Source organism: Engraulis encrasicolus, chromosome 5 (assembly GCF_034702125.1).
Source record: "Engraulis encrasicolus isolate BLACKSEA-1 chromosome 5, IST_EnEncr_1.0, whole genome shotgun sequence".
NCBI classification, from domain to species: domain Eukaryota; kingdom Metazoa; phylum Chordata; class Actinopteri; order Clupeiformes; family Engraulidae; genus Engraulis; species Engraulis encrasicolus.
This window is the reverse complement of record NC_085861.1, coordinates 14,187,827-14,202,826: the sequence shown is the minus strand read 5'-3', so window position 1 is coordinate 14,202,826 and position 15,000 is coordinate 14,187,827. Positions and strand designations below refer to the sequence as shown.

The 15,000-nt window shown below is 42.4% G+C and overlaps 1 long non-coding RNA gene across 1 annotated transcript in view; it reads right to left on the bottom strand.

Moving 5' to 3' along the window:
• The window catches only part of LOC134449005 (uncharacterized), a 100,133-nt gene that overhangs the window by 39,108 nt on the left and 46,025 nt on the right, over window positions 1–15,000 (bottom strand). Inside the window, exon 3 of the long non-coding RNA XR_010034893.1 lies at window positions 7,739–7,857. This is a non-coding gene — a long non-coding RNA (uncharacterized LOC134449005). The remainder of the gene's footprint in view (window positions 1–7,738; window positions 7,858–15,000) is intronic.

Genomic DNA, 15,000 nt, shown 5'->3' with positions numbered 1-15,000 from the left:
GATTTGGTTCAGCAAATTCACTATGATTCCTCCGATTGCCTCCGTGGCAATATCAGCTGATTTGGATGAGACGTTGGAAAGTCTCACATTGTCATGGTGTACTGTACGGTTATCCTGTGCTGTACGGTATTTTTCTACATTTCAAGCTGTAATTATTATTGTCAGCACTTTTTACAGCGGTTTAACAGTATATTGGTTATTGTGACACCCCTACAGTGTTCTACAAACAGAATATTTCCGTAACACCAAATTCGTAATGAATAAAGAGTTAATATGCCTGACTGAATACTTGCCACCATCCATTCAAAATGGCCGTATTTTTCTTGCATGTAACTGCGCTCCTTGTCACATTAATTCTCTGTCGCAGATTGCACATTTTCACACACTAACTCTCACACACATATGTTCTCAAGTCAACATACGTATATTAATGCAAAAGAAACGAAATATCCAAGGCACTCTTCCCAAAAATTTAAAATAGCTTTTTTTAAATGGCAAAATCATTGTAGAAAAGTTAAAAATGCCAACATGTTTCGGCCAAGGAGTGACCTTCATCAGGGCAGAGTCAATCAAGCGATTGACTCTGCCCTGATGAAGGCCACTCTTTGGCCGAAACATGGTTTCTTTTGCATCCTATTTTTTGACCAAAGAGCACCTTCGGACTACCAACCAAAAACGGCGTAGCCCTCCAAACCTTTCCTATTATACTGTATATTCATGTTTTAAAATGTGTTATGAGAATGTATCCTCCACACACCGCACTCTTCCTTCTTCTTGGTGAGCCTCTGAAGTAATCAAATACGTAGGGAATAGGTCACACTCAGTTTCTTCTTTTTCCTTTTTCTTTTCTTTTTTATTCACATATCGCAGGGCCAGACAGACGTTTCGGCTACAAGAGCCTTCATCAGTGTCACACTCAACCGCGTACACTAGTTCAATAGGCTATCCTGCATTTCTGGCTTCTACGTACATTCAGCAGGTTCAGAGGTATTCAGTCACCGACCCACGAAAACGCTCAGACATGCAAATATTTGACAGATTTTCTACTTCTCACTCCTTCTCGTCTGTAAACTATACACATGTCCAGGGTATCACTCAGTGCTCTACTAAGTGAGAAGAGAAATTGCTGCTTGCCATATGAGTTAACGTTTGTTGGGGAATTCTTGACATACCTCTCATGGCTTTCCCACAGATCAGGCCTATTTGAGATCACTTCCTAAAGCCAATCTGCTCTACTTATACATACGCGCGTACACTCAAATACACACACACACACACACACACACACACACACACACACACACACACACACACACACACACACACACACACACACACACACACACACACACACACACACACACACACACACACACACACACACACACACAGAAACGTGCGCACGCGCACACACACACACACACACAGAGAGCATGCGCGTGCGCACACACACACACACACACACGCACGCACGCACGCACACACACACACACACACACACACACACACACACACACACACACACACACACACACACACACACACACACACACGTGCACTGGTGCTCCAGACACCCCCCAGACCCATCTCCTGTCCTGTGTTTATAGAATCCTAAATGAGCTCCATTATGGGAATCTGCAGAGACAGTGTAATAGGAGGATTAATAATGCATCAGTCCATCTCTTGTGCAGCTAATTTGATAAAGCTGTAAGCCGCCAGCGCAATAGATAACTGCACATATTCTTATTTTATTGGGGGGTGAGAGGGGGGGTGGGTCACTCAGTTAGCACTGAAGGAGTTTCTTAGTAAATGCCTGTTCATAAAGACATTCCGTGTGGTATGACACTAAAAGCATACAGCATGGCTATTCAATTGGAAGCCCCAGGGCCAGTTCCGGCCCTTGCATGGCAAGGCTCTGGCCCTCCACGAAGTCTGAACAAAATTAAAACATAGGCGCGCTATCTGTGTATAGACCTATTACATTCGTCCCTTTTACTGTGAGGACTTTGATAAACTGTCCCTCTGTGACTTTTAATTGAATACCCCTGACACACAGGGAGTCACCCCAGTCTAGAAACCAAGCAGGGCCAGTGCAGGGTGTCCAATATGGAGATATATAGGCTACTGTAACCTCTGCTAATGAAGCTAAGAAAAAATATGTTTTCTTTTTCTTGTTTGGTTTGTGTGTTTGTCGACAGATTAACTCTAAATGTTATGAATGCATAATGATGAAATTATAAGGATTAGAGTTTGGCAATGCTCTTTGTATCCTGGGTCCAGATTTGTTTTGTGTCAGGGTTATTCTTCGCTATCATTGTATAGGGTTAAGGGGCAATTGAGCTGCTTTAGAGGGGGTTTGCATTTTTTTGGCGGCCCCTTGTAGTTCGGCCAATTCCATGTCTTTATTATTCCATGTGATGCACCATGGTGTCATTGAAGGAGATCATAGCTACAGCTACCCATGTTTATTCACTTAGGCCCCAAGTGTAGGTTAAAGGGGTATGCCATTATTTTGGGGCTTAATACAGTTAAAATCGTTGGCTGGGATTTATAAAGGTGGTAAAGTGTCTTATTTCTCATGTGAAGAGTTGTCTCGCTAAAAGACAAGTGAAAAGAGGGAGTATGTCGCTAAGCTAGTGAAAGTCAATGCATCCATGTAGCATTGCTACATGCTACACGGATCCATTGACTTTCACTAGCTTAGCGACATGCTCCCTCTTTTAACTTGTCTCAAAACAAGAAAACGGCTTACATGAAAAATAAGACACTTTACCACCTTTATAAACCCTGGCCAACGATTTTAACTGTATTAAGCCCCAAAATAATGGCATACCCCTTTAAAGCCCGCACATCCAAAGGTTTGACCTGGGTGCTGGACAAACAAATTACCAGATAAAAAGAAAAAAAGTCTACTTCAACCAGGAAATTCTGCTCCCACTTATTTTACTTTTCTGTGACGTTTCCGGTAAGGATTTTTACCCGAAACGTCACAGAGAAATAAAAGAAGAGCACCACAGACAATCTTGGTTGAAGATATTTTTTCTTTTTATCTATTCTCTTAGGCCCACCACCACCTCCAGCTCATATGTACATACAATCCACCCCAACCCAAACATGCTGTTTAAACCCATACACATACAAAATATATGCAGCAGAGCTGACCTGAAACACGTCTCTCTTCCACGGGTCTAGTAAAAGGCTTATCTTTACGAGTCACGTACCGCGATCTGTGTGCCGTGATATTGGGCATCATAAATAGCGCCCTTGTCCTAATTTCTAATTTATGAGGGGCTGATGTGTCCTTTTGAAGAGAGAAAAGACACAGACTAGCAACACACACGACCCCCCTCCACCCCAAAAAACACACACACACAAACACACACATGCATGCAAGAACACACACACGCGCGCGCGCACACACACACACACACACACACACACACACACACACACACACACACACACACACACACACACACACACACACACACACATGCATGCAAGAACGCGCGCACACACACACACACACACACACACACACACACACACACACACACACACACACACACACACACACACACACACACACACACACACACACACAAATATACACACACAAACACACACACATACACACACAAAAAAACAAAAAAAAACAGGACCACCGCCATATGAATGTGGCCTGTGAATCCCACATTTCCATGGCAACGGAGGCACCACGCCATGCCTTTGAGGGGCTCTGCAGGCAGGGTGATATAAAAGGGCATTTTTACAAGGTCCGGATCTCTGGGCCACTTCACATCCTGGACCTGAGCTGCTCTCAGTCCCACCGAGAGGATTTGACCTCCTTGCAACACACACACATACCGTATTTCCACATTCTTTACTTTTTTTTTTCCCTTGTCGTTGTTGTTGTTGTTGTTGTCGTCACAATCTGGAGGTGAAACCCCCCCCCCAAAAATCCAAAAACTGACTTTGTAAATATGAAAATGGAGTACAATAACTTTTTTTTTTCATAAAATCTACCTTAAGTAAAGACGTTTTACTAAAATTACAGTGGCTGTTGATAAATAAGAGAGTGGCTGAATCTGAGGCCTACATTACTGAGTTCTGATTTGCTTTTCTTCTAGTGTTTGTCCTTAGATGCTTCAGTAAGCTAAGCTACTACAGTATGACGTCCAACCATCACACTGAATGCCGCATTCAACAGAGGCCAACGCGGTCGTAAACAGTGTGAATGAAATGCACGCAAACAGGAAATCTTCAAAACGCGAAATCAAACTAAATTATCTTCCCACATCCCAAGTGCGTTAGCGGATCATATTTTTCTCAGCTATGAAAAACGAAACAAATAGATAGACAGAAAAAATCATTCATATCAAATTTAAGTCCGGTAATTCCCTATAATAGGCCGAGCCCACGGGCATGATAGAGAGGCCTTAGGCAGATACTTTCACATGACATTTCCCAGCTGTGTGTCCTTGTGTGTGAGTGTGTGTGTGTGTGTCTGTGTCTGTGTGTTTGTAAATTACTTATGTGTTATGAATGATGCTTGTGAATGATAATTGTAATGTAAGTTTAGTGAGTGTATGCGTGCGTCCGTGCATTTGTGCCTGCGTCCGTGCACACGCGCGCGTGTGTGTGTATGCCTGTGTGTGTTTGTAAATGACTTCTGTGTTGTGAATGATGTGCATAAAAGACTACTTGTGAATGAGCATAATGTACGTTTAGTGAGTGTATGTGTGCTGTCACTGTGTACACTTGAGAAAGCCTTATGCAAAGCCTTAACAATCAGCACTGCCCTTCACTACTTCACACATGCGTAGAAAAGTGTTTGTGTGTGTGTGTGTGTGTGTTGGGGGTGGGGTGTGTGTGTGTGTGTGTGTGTGTGGGTGTGTGTGTGTGTGTGTGTGTGTGTGTGTGTGTGTGTGTGTTTGTGTGTGTGTGTGTGTGTGTGTGTGTGTGTGTTCTACCTTTGTGAGGCCATTGCTATTGGCGCACAACCACATGCTGGAGCCCTCGCTCCACGTGGGGCCCAAAACCTGGACCCCACATGTTTTGACCCCTTTTGCTGGGGTAGTTTTGTTGTTACTGGTAAAAGTAGAAGTGTAAAAGCATTTCGTCACTGACAGGGTAGGGTTAGGGATTGTTTTGGTTTTGGCATAGATTGGCATTCTTTAGCTATTGTTAGGGTTAATATGAATTAAAGGGCCCCACAAAGATAGGAAGGTTGGGCTATGTGTGTGCGTGTGCTTGTGTGTGTGCGTGCGTGCGCGCGTGAGGGTGTGTGTGTGTGTTGCTGTGTATATGTGAGTCGCGCGCCCATGCTGTAAAACACAATGGGCCTCCCAACGTCTGAGTCAACGGCAGACACTTGTGGTTTTGTGTTGCCACTGAATGAGCTGGAGAGGAAGAGTAATCCCTGTTGTTCATTCATACGCTACGTCTGAGACTGAGGCTGAGGCCCGAACCCCCACAGCAACCCCCACTATCCCTCATCCCCCATCCAAATCCAATTCCACCTCTTTCTCCACCTACTCCCCCACCCCCTCCTACTCCTCCACCTTCTCCTCCTCCTCCCCATCCCCTTCTCCTCCTCTATCTCCACCTCCTCCTCCTCCTCTTCCTCCACCCCCCCACCTCCTCTTCCTCCATCTCCTCCTCCTCCCCCATCTCCTCCTCCACCTCCTCCTCCGTCTCCTCCTCCTCCACCTCCTCCTCTTCCTCCATCTCCTCCTTTCTCACCCCCTTCTCCTCCACCCTCTCCGCCTCCTCCTCCACCTTCTCCTCCTCCTTCTGCTCTATCTCCTCCTCCTCCCCCATCCCCTTCTCCTCCCCCTCCTCCTTCTCCACCAACCCCTCCTCTACCCCCTCCTCTTCCTCTTCTACCGTGTCCTCCACAACTGCACGCTCATCAAATTAGTGTGTAAGAGACAGGTTTTCACATAATAGGAGCCTGTGATGGCTGACATGAGCTGGGAATTCCACGGATTTCCCAGCTGAATCACTGCTAGTAGCATTGCTCACTGTCTTACTTACTCTTACTGTGTGCGTGCGTTTGTGTGTGTGTGTGTGTGTGTGTGTGTGTGCGCATGCGCGCGTGTGCGTGTGTGTGTGTGTGTGTGGGTGTGTGCGTGCGCGCATACGTACAGTATTCAGTTTCTGGTTATGGTATTGACATGGTGTTTTGTGCACTCTTAACAAAAAAGAGATGCTAACACCTGTGGTGGGTGAAATGCGGAGGGTGAATTTCATTGAGTGCAGTTACATATGAAGATTATTCTGATTTTAAAATAAGTTCAGGAATATTGCAAAAAGGCACCTGCAAAAAATGTCTGCTGAATGCCTGAGCCTTTTTTGGGGAAAAGGTGATGTCTCCCTATACAATCCTAAATGTCTCAGCCTCTGAAGCACATACATAAGATGCATTTTAAGCTAGGACATTCGTCTTGCATTAGGATGTGTTCATTCAACTCTTACATACTCACATTTTTAATTCAAAGAAACTCAAATCTCAAGTCAAGAGCCTGAATGCAGTGTCTATGTCGCCCCAGGTGCCTACAGTAGGTGAATGCAGAGTATAGGTTGCCTGGTTAACACCAGACCTAATCACAAGTGAGTGTCTTTCAGATCGAAACAATTGTGTAGAACTAAAGGCAGTATGTTCCCAGGCTAGAGTATAGGCACATCAGGCTTAAATGGGTTAAACATAATGATGCACATATTTGGTCTGTGCATCATATTTGGCTTGTGCATGGGTCATGTAAACTGTTATGGGAATATTCCAGTTGCAGAACTGGTCCACTCGTGAATGCAATATTCCTGAACTATACACTATTCTTCAAAGTCAAGGAGGGTCCCGAGGCAACACTGCTATTCAAAATGTCATTTTTTCCACACGCACTGACGTGTTTCGACTTGCGCAGGAGTCTTTTCCAAGGTGTAAAGGTGGAATACAACACAGGTGTGGTGCTAAAAGGAAATCACAAAGGGTCATGTGACCAAGACACAAATTAGCTGTCCAATACACTATTCTATTTGAAGCCAAAATACCTTGTCCATGTAACTGTGTAACTGTGTCATTGAGTGCACTGTATGCTATGGTATTCTGGATGAATGACCCACGGGAGTGATTTCACACTGTTTACATTGAATACTGTACAGTGCTCCTTGCCTTATAGGTATAATTAGATAACACAATGTTGTCATTACTAGATTGCATCACGGGGCTTTCATTTGAGATCGCATGCTACATATTAGCCACTGCGCTGCCACTGACACCACTAAATGCCTCTTAGCACGCTTGAGACAAGCTAATTTACAGATGCGTGATAAGGGGAAAGATGTGAGCAGAAAAATAGGCCGAAAGGTTAACTTTTCTCGTTTTCAACTTCAGGACACAAAAAATACATTCGCGTCCTTATGCTGAAACTGAATGTTGTTTTGTAAAAAGGAAACTTCTTAGTACTGATTAAAGGTGTTGTAGGAATCGTTTTGGGTGTTCTTGGTCAGGTTGTGGTGGAATATTGTATGATCTGACTACAGCCTCTGTTTGAAAACACATTTCCCACAATTTTCATAGGTGGGTGTCATCTGGCATAGGGAACAGCGGCCTTTGTCCAAACATTTGATTCAAATAAAATAAATAAATATACAGTGTGTAAATAGTGTGATGTGCCTTCTTTTTGCAACATGTGTCATGGTGTGTCCAGCAGAGTGCAGGTCTAGCTTGGCTTACCTTGATTTCCCGAGCTCCCCACGTCTTCAATGGTAAATGCAGCCCCTCACGGAGGGTAGGGTAGGGTAGCTCTCTCATCCTCTGCTGCAAGTCCTCTCCGCATCATCATCATTGACAGTCTGGAAGTGAAGTGCGGCGAGACAAGTCAGAGAAGAATGAAATTAAAGCGAGTCAGGATATCATCATCTCATCATAGGTAGATCTGTTCCTCTGGGGAGCAGTCCTTTCATTGTTGCCTGGTGTTAACGCCTTTGCCGTCTCCTTCTCTTTTGTGTTCCCATTGTATCCATCTGACTTCAGGTCCCCTTCATGTTTCCAATTAAGATTCCTTAACATGTTGCCGGAACAATTAGTCACCACAGTGACACGCTAACTTTGATCTTTCTTCTCTTTTCTCGTCATTAAAAGTTTGGTATATCTCCATAACTCCACCATTAAGATGGCATGCCAGGCCTTGGCTGGCTTGATAACTAGACTGACATACTTTAAAATAGCTCAACTTTGTTCATTATCTTTCTGTTTGATTTCTCTCTCTCTCTCTCTCTCTCTCTCTCTCTCTCTCTCTCTCTCTCTCTCTCTCTCTCTCTCTCTCTCTCTCTGTCTGTCTGTCTCTACATGAATACATTCGTTTTATCCCTTTCTTTATTTCAAAATTTATTTAACCTGAGAAAGAAGGCAAAAATACAGGATTGTTCGAGGCGTCTTCACAGGATTAAATGACATGCACTCAGTGTTCAACAGCCTTTGCTTAGATACATTGGTGTTAAATAGGGCAAGCAGTATACAAATTCGTTTCTTTTTATATGCTCACCCTTCACAGGAGAGATATTATTCTAATACATTCTAGTACACTAACATGAATACAATATTATCATACAGATTTCTTGCATGATACATTATCATGATCGTGCATGATACAATATGATCATACAGGTTTATTACACACCCTTGTCTAGAATACATAACAAAAACACAAATGGGAAAAATGTGATTTTTTTCTGAACTAAGTTGGAAGAGTGTGGAATTTAAATTGGGCCCTGTCCACCAGTGTTGTCAGACAGCATGACAGAAACAGCTTTTAACTTAGTTTGACAAAAGGTTAACGTAGCAACTGATGACTTTAAGCTTTCATCCTCAGGAAGTACACAGCCACATTCTCTGGAATCCATCATCACTATTGCTATTGGATTAGACCCCTAAAAAAGGTGTCTGAAATGTCTACATGTCTACAAAGTTGATTAACCCTGTGCGCATATCTCTGGTGGCTTTTGAAATGGTGGCATTTGAATGAAGACTTTGTCACAAGAGACGGCGATAAAACTGAAAAAAAAGATGAAGGCAAAGCATTCCAGTGGGTGGCGGAGTTATTTTTATCACAACCAACAGGCAAGCATTAGTGGGATTTCTTCATGTCTGTGATTAAAACGGTGTATTTGATACTGTAGAACACATGAAACAGGTCACAGTCAGAAGTGACAAATTATCCACCCAAAACATCTTACTTCCTGCAGTTAGAGTAGGGTTAGGTAAAAATGTGCAGCTGAGGAGGGCGGCATGGAAAATGAAGTTTGATTGATCCCTGTTTGAATGTCTGTAGTGTAGTGAAAGCAGGGAAGAAGTGTCTGTGGACAATAGGTCTTGACAGAAGAAAAGCGAAGTTCAATCAAGAAAAGCACAAGAGGTGGAAGAAGTCACTGATTGATAAGAGTGCATGGTGAGATGGGCCCTTGAGTGCTGAGGAAAGCTTCTGTTGTGATGTCCCAAATTCTTAAGGGAAATTGATGTTAATTGGTGTCTAGACGTTTTATTACTGGGATTAGAGACTGATGCCTATCCATCTGTCCGTTCATCTCTCTCTCTCTCTCTCTCTCTCTCTCTCTCTCTCTCTCTCTATCTCTCTCGCTCGCTCTCTATCTCTCTCTCTCATCTCGCTGCCAAACATTATGGCCAGAAAAAATGTTGTGATGCAACGAGACCATTCGATCATTAATTTGAGTGAGGAAGATTTCTGGGATGTCACTGTGTCACATTTTCTCCCTCTGTATCTTTCTCTCTCTCTCTCTCTCTCTCTCTGCTTCTGCTTTCACTGATTTCATCTATCGGTCTAAGTGACTTTTCTAACTGTTTCCGTCAATGGGAATTTGTCTACCACCACCGCCTTCTATTTTTAGGACTGTATTAAAGCGCATCTGTGGTCCAAGATACTCCGACACTGTATGAGCAAAGTTTATTTGCAAAATAAATAAAAAAGCCTGGACAAGAAAAGAATCGTGTTGTGCAACAAACTTGCCAGCTGCGTGGGAACTTTGTCTGTTTTATGTGGAGGAATTCCAAGACTTTCCTTCATTCTGAAAGTAGTGGCTGGCTACGCAATTAGATTGTACCGTTATGTGTTCCAGACACCCTTGTGCAAAAATTATGTGCCTGCTAATATGAGCCGTCACGGCCATTATGGTATCATTTGCATTTTAACTTTTCGCACAGTGGAAAGAGTTCTTAGCGGTGGGTCAGGAAGTAGCAGAGTGTTAATTCGTGTGCGAATGCGAGTGAGGAGGCCAGAGAGGGAAAAAAACTCTCTTTGGGAGGGGGCAAACAAGGCAAGCAGCAAACAGGCATGACAATAGCACCCTAGGAGCTACTAAATCGCGTCAGATCAATCAAACATCTATAGCAAAGTTACTGCTCCGTGTGCCTAAAAACAGGCACTTCACAAGTGGTGTTCAGAGTTTTTTTTTTTAATTGTCTGTTTTTGATGCTTTATTTGTTGATGTTGTTTATCTGTTATTTACATTTCTGTGAGAGAGACAATAATAGCTAGGCCTTGGGCTTTTTTTTTTTTTTCATTTCTGAGTGGCCGAGCTGAGTGGACAGGCTTTGTGGCGTTTCGCGATGATGAGGCAGAGGGGTCTGTGTGCACATGTCATGTTTTAGTGGAAAATTACAGCTCTGTGTGCAACTCCTCAGCGGGATCCCCATTTCAAAGTAGATTTTATCTGCAAATCACAATTATTTTCCTCATGTTTTCGATTTTAATTGGTTCCCCCCTGCTGGGATGATGAGGAAGACACCGCTATTCATAAATGTATTACAGGCAGGGAATCATTAACCCTATACTGCACGGTGTTGCCATATGGCAACATACCATTCTTTTGGCATTTCCTGGTATTTAAATATAAATAATAGACACTGATTGGTTTTCATATTGAAACTGTGGCCTTGTTTTATCCAATTATGTGGTTTGTTGGCATCACATGACACCACACACTGCCCCAGGCTCGCTCTTTCCCTCACTGTACATGAGTTTGTCTCCTTGACAGATTGCTCTGCCATTGGCCAAAATATTTCACACTTTTTGCAATATTTACAACATTTTAAAAAATATTGGGATGATCCATAGTTAGTCATGATCTGTTTTCACCATTTGTTTTGTTTTCAACTAAAATTATTTCCTTTTTATGTTGAAAAATAGGTATGTTGCCATACGGCAACATTGTGCGGTAGTGGAACAAGACGGTCAATAGGGAAAGTGTATTGATACAAATACCCAATTCTAATTGATTGATTAATTGATTTATTTATTGATTGAATGATTGATAACTGATAATATTTATAATTAGTGCAAATGGCAGTCTGTAATGAACATTAAAAATGTTATAATAGGTGTACAGAACTGTTTTATGAGCTTTCACTCTAAGTACATGCAGAAAAGCGAACAAGGCCTATGCAGCCTCCCCAGACTGCCAGAGGTATACCACAAAAATCCCCAAACCCCAGATTAGAGCATAAAGCTACGGTCATCTTGACCATTTTAAGCCTCCAAAATGTTTTGACTTCATTTGTCTGTTATAAATAGGCTAATTAGCACACAACGTTTGTGCAAATCTGTCAACCCGATCAAAAATTATTGTACAAAGTCAACCATTTTGAAAGTCAGCCATTTTAAAAGCATAATCTCCAAATTTCAAACAGCTCATAAAGCAATTATATTATTAACACACAAGATTTACTGCAAATCCAAGCACCCATTGAAAAGTTGTGGCGTAAACAAAAGGTAGGCCGTCTCGAAAGATTGCCAACTTCAAAGTCAGCCATCTTGAAAGTCAGCTATCTTGAAAACACTAGCCTCACAAGTTTACATGGCTTATTTACTCATTATAGAGTATTATCACACAAGGTTTAGTGTAAATCCAAGCATCCATTCAAAAGTTATGACAAATAAACTGTCGGTTATGTTGAAATATGCCTGGCCCGCAAATCGGCCATCTTCAATGTCGGCCATCTTGAAAGTGTTGGCTTCCGAAATTAAATCAGTTCATGTACATATTATAGACAGTTACCATACACATTTCTGTGCAAATCTATGCACAGATATTGTGTTAATACCTAATATATTCATTGGTGGTTGGTCAACGTAATACCACTGAAATACTGTTTTTCGGGGATATAATAAACAGTATTCACTTGTTCTCTCAATGACAAAAATGTGTTAAATAACTCCCTTGAACTTGTGGGTAAACTTTCAATGTTTTTCTGAGATAAAAACAATTACATTTCTATAAAATAATCCATAATGTTGTATGACCCTTGTTTGGTCTTGGAGCAAAAATGTACACTGGATCCTTTCCGTAACTGCACAATGTTGCCATATGGCAACAAACCTAAAAGTACCCCCCCAAAAAACTTTTTTTTGAAAAAATTTGCAAATATGTCTTAAGAAGTTCATTTTATGTAACAAAAACCACAGCAAGATTTTTTTCCATGATGGGATAATAATGCGTGCAGTATAGGGTTAACTTATTTCATATGGTGTGAGTGCGGCGTTATTGACATAAGCACACTATCCCCAGTCATTTTTCCCACTCACGTTTTTGTTTCCTGAAAAGACATTGCTATCATCCAACACAATGGCCCCCGTTCCCTTTTTTCACCATGATCTCTCTGCTCTGCATGCTTGCTCTCCCTGTCTTTCTCTCTCGCTCTCTCTCTCTCTCTCTCTCTCTCTCTCTCTCTCTCTCTCTCTCTCTCTCTCTCTCCCTCTCTTTCTCTCTGTGCGCATGGCAGCAGTGGCTTTTGAATGATTTGAAATCCACTGTTAATACCACACGTAAGTGCTGGGAGGCTTTTTGAGTGGAGCACCGGGACCAGATTTATGACACCTAAACAAGTAAAACAAAAGGGCCAGATGTCATAGTAAATGCTTTCAAGCGCCTGAAAAGAGGTGGGGGAGAAAAAAAGACACACGATAAACAAATCTGTTACGATAAAGACGAAAAGGATAGCAACAGCAAAAAAAACCCACACAAAACCCAAAACAAACAAAAAAAAACGACGTAAAAAAACGGTTAGACAGAAAACAGTAGAGACTGGAATCAGTGGCACGGCAAGAGATGGGTGGATTGTTCAGCGATAAAAGATGGAGAGAGAGAGAGAGAGAGAGAGAGAGAGAGAGAGAGAGAGAGAGAGAGAGAGAGAGAGAGAGAGAAAGAGAGAAACTCACTGTTTACTAGATGTATAATATGGCCATTTAGATTATCTCACAAGTGAGACTTCCTACAAAGTTTATGACTTCAGATGCTGCGAGTCCACACAAAGTCAGAGAATCAGACAGTTTGCACAGATGGTGACCACCCTAGGTCAACATTCAAATAAAACTGGAGAGAGGCACCCTTTTTTCCAGCTCTTTTTCTGTCTCTCGCTCTCTGTCTCTCTCTCACACATTCTCTCTCTCACACATTCTCCATGCTCTCTCTCTCTCTCTCTCTCTCTCTCTCTCTCTTTCTCTCTCTCTCTCTCTCTCTCTCCCTCCATCACATTGAATGTATGCAGACAACAATGTCGCTCAGGGTGTAAAAGTATTTAAGTAGACAGAAGCTATAAAGGCAAAAAAGAAAAAAAAACATCCATTCAATGCTTGTGCAATCCTTTCTGCCTTGTTGAACTTTATTAAATTCTGTCATTCTTTCCTTCCCGTCTGGACCCCTTTGTTGGCTCTTCCTCATGCGTGGCTCATAGATGTGTTTTTTTCTCTTTCTTTTCTTTTTTTTACTTGGGTGGCTGACGAAGAAAAAAAGAAGAGTGACTATTTGTTGGTTGGTGGTCATATCAAAGGGCATGCGCAATGCTAGACTTGTGAACATGTGTTCAGATTTGTCACAGCCGACAGAGTTTTGTAAGATGTGATACAAAGGCCTAAAACGACGTCAGAGGGGTCATCTTGTGATGGAGAGACAAAACCAGTGTGCTTGTCAAGTGATTTTTACAGACAGTAAAGTTGGGCAACATTTAGATAGAGACCTAAGGTCACGCATAAAAATCAAAACAACCAAAACAAAACCAAAAAACCAACAACCAACCAACTAACCAAACAAGCTAAAATTACTACAAGATACAAAAAGGTAAATTCATAAACTTCATACACTATATAGTATGGCATATAATGAAAACGGCAAGTCAGTTAAAAAGATGTTAGTGTGGGGAATTTGTACATATTTATTTTGAGAGGTCAAAAACACAATTTCCTTCATGCTGCGCTTGGATTATAAGAAGGAATTTAAATGGTAAGAGAAAACGGCATTCGATTAGAGCCGAAGAAAAATATATCTAATGTATTTGTATTAGTCAGAGAGAGCTGTGAACCAACCAACAGCACTGTGCATCGATCGCGCAAGTTTGATGGATATGAAATCTGCTCATGATGGAAATGAATGTGCTTCTGACACACTTGGCGAGCGTGCGCGTAGACAATTTATACCTGCGTCTGTCGTTAATGAGCTCCTTCAGAGGGGCGCGGCGGCCATTAAATCACACCCATAGACAGCCTGTTGCACGCGGCCGACCAGCCGCTATGAAATAGCAGAGAAAAATGGATATGGAAGAGGAATCAATTGGCACGTGGGAGAGGGCGAAAAAGGGTGAGTCACAGTGCGTACACACACACACACACACACACACACACACACACACACACACACACACACACACACACACACACACACACACACACACACACACACACACACACACACACACACACACACACACAGAAACAGAAAAACACACACACACATTGCAGGCACACACACACACACACACACACACAGAACCACACACACTCATGCATGCACGCGCACACACACACACACTCTCTCTCTCTCTCTCTCTCTCTCTCTCTCTCTCTCTCTCTCTCTCTCTCTCTCTCTCTCTCTCTCTAAAACTAATCCTCATGACAATCCTGATGACACGTTGATTTGTCTACAAGGACA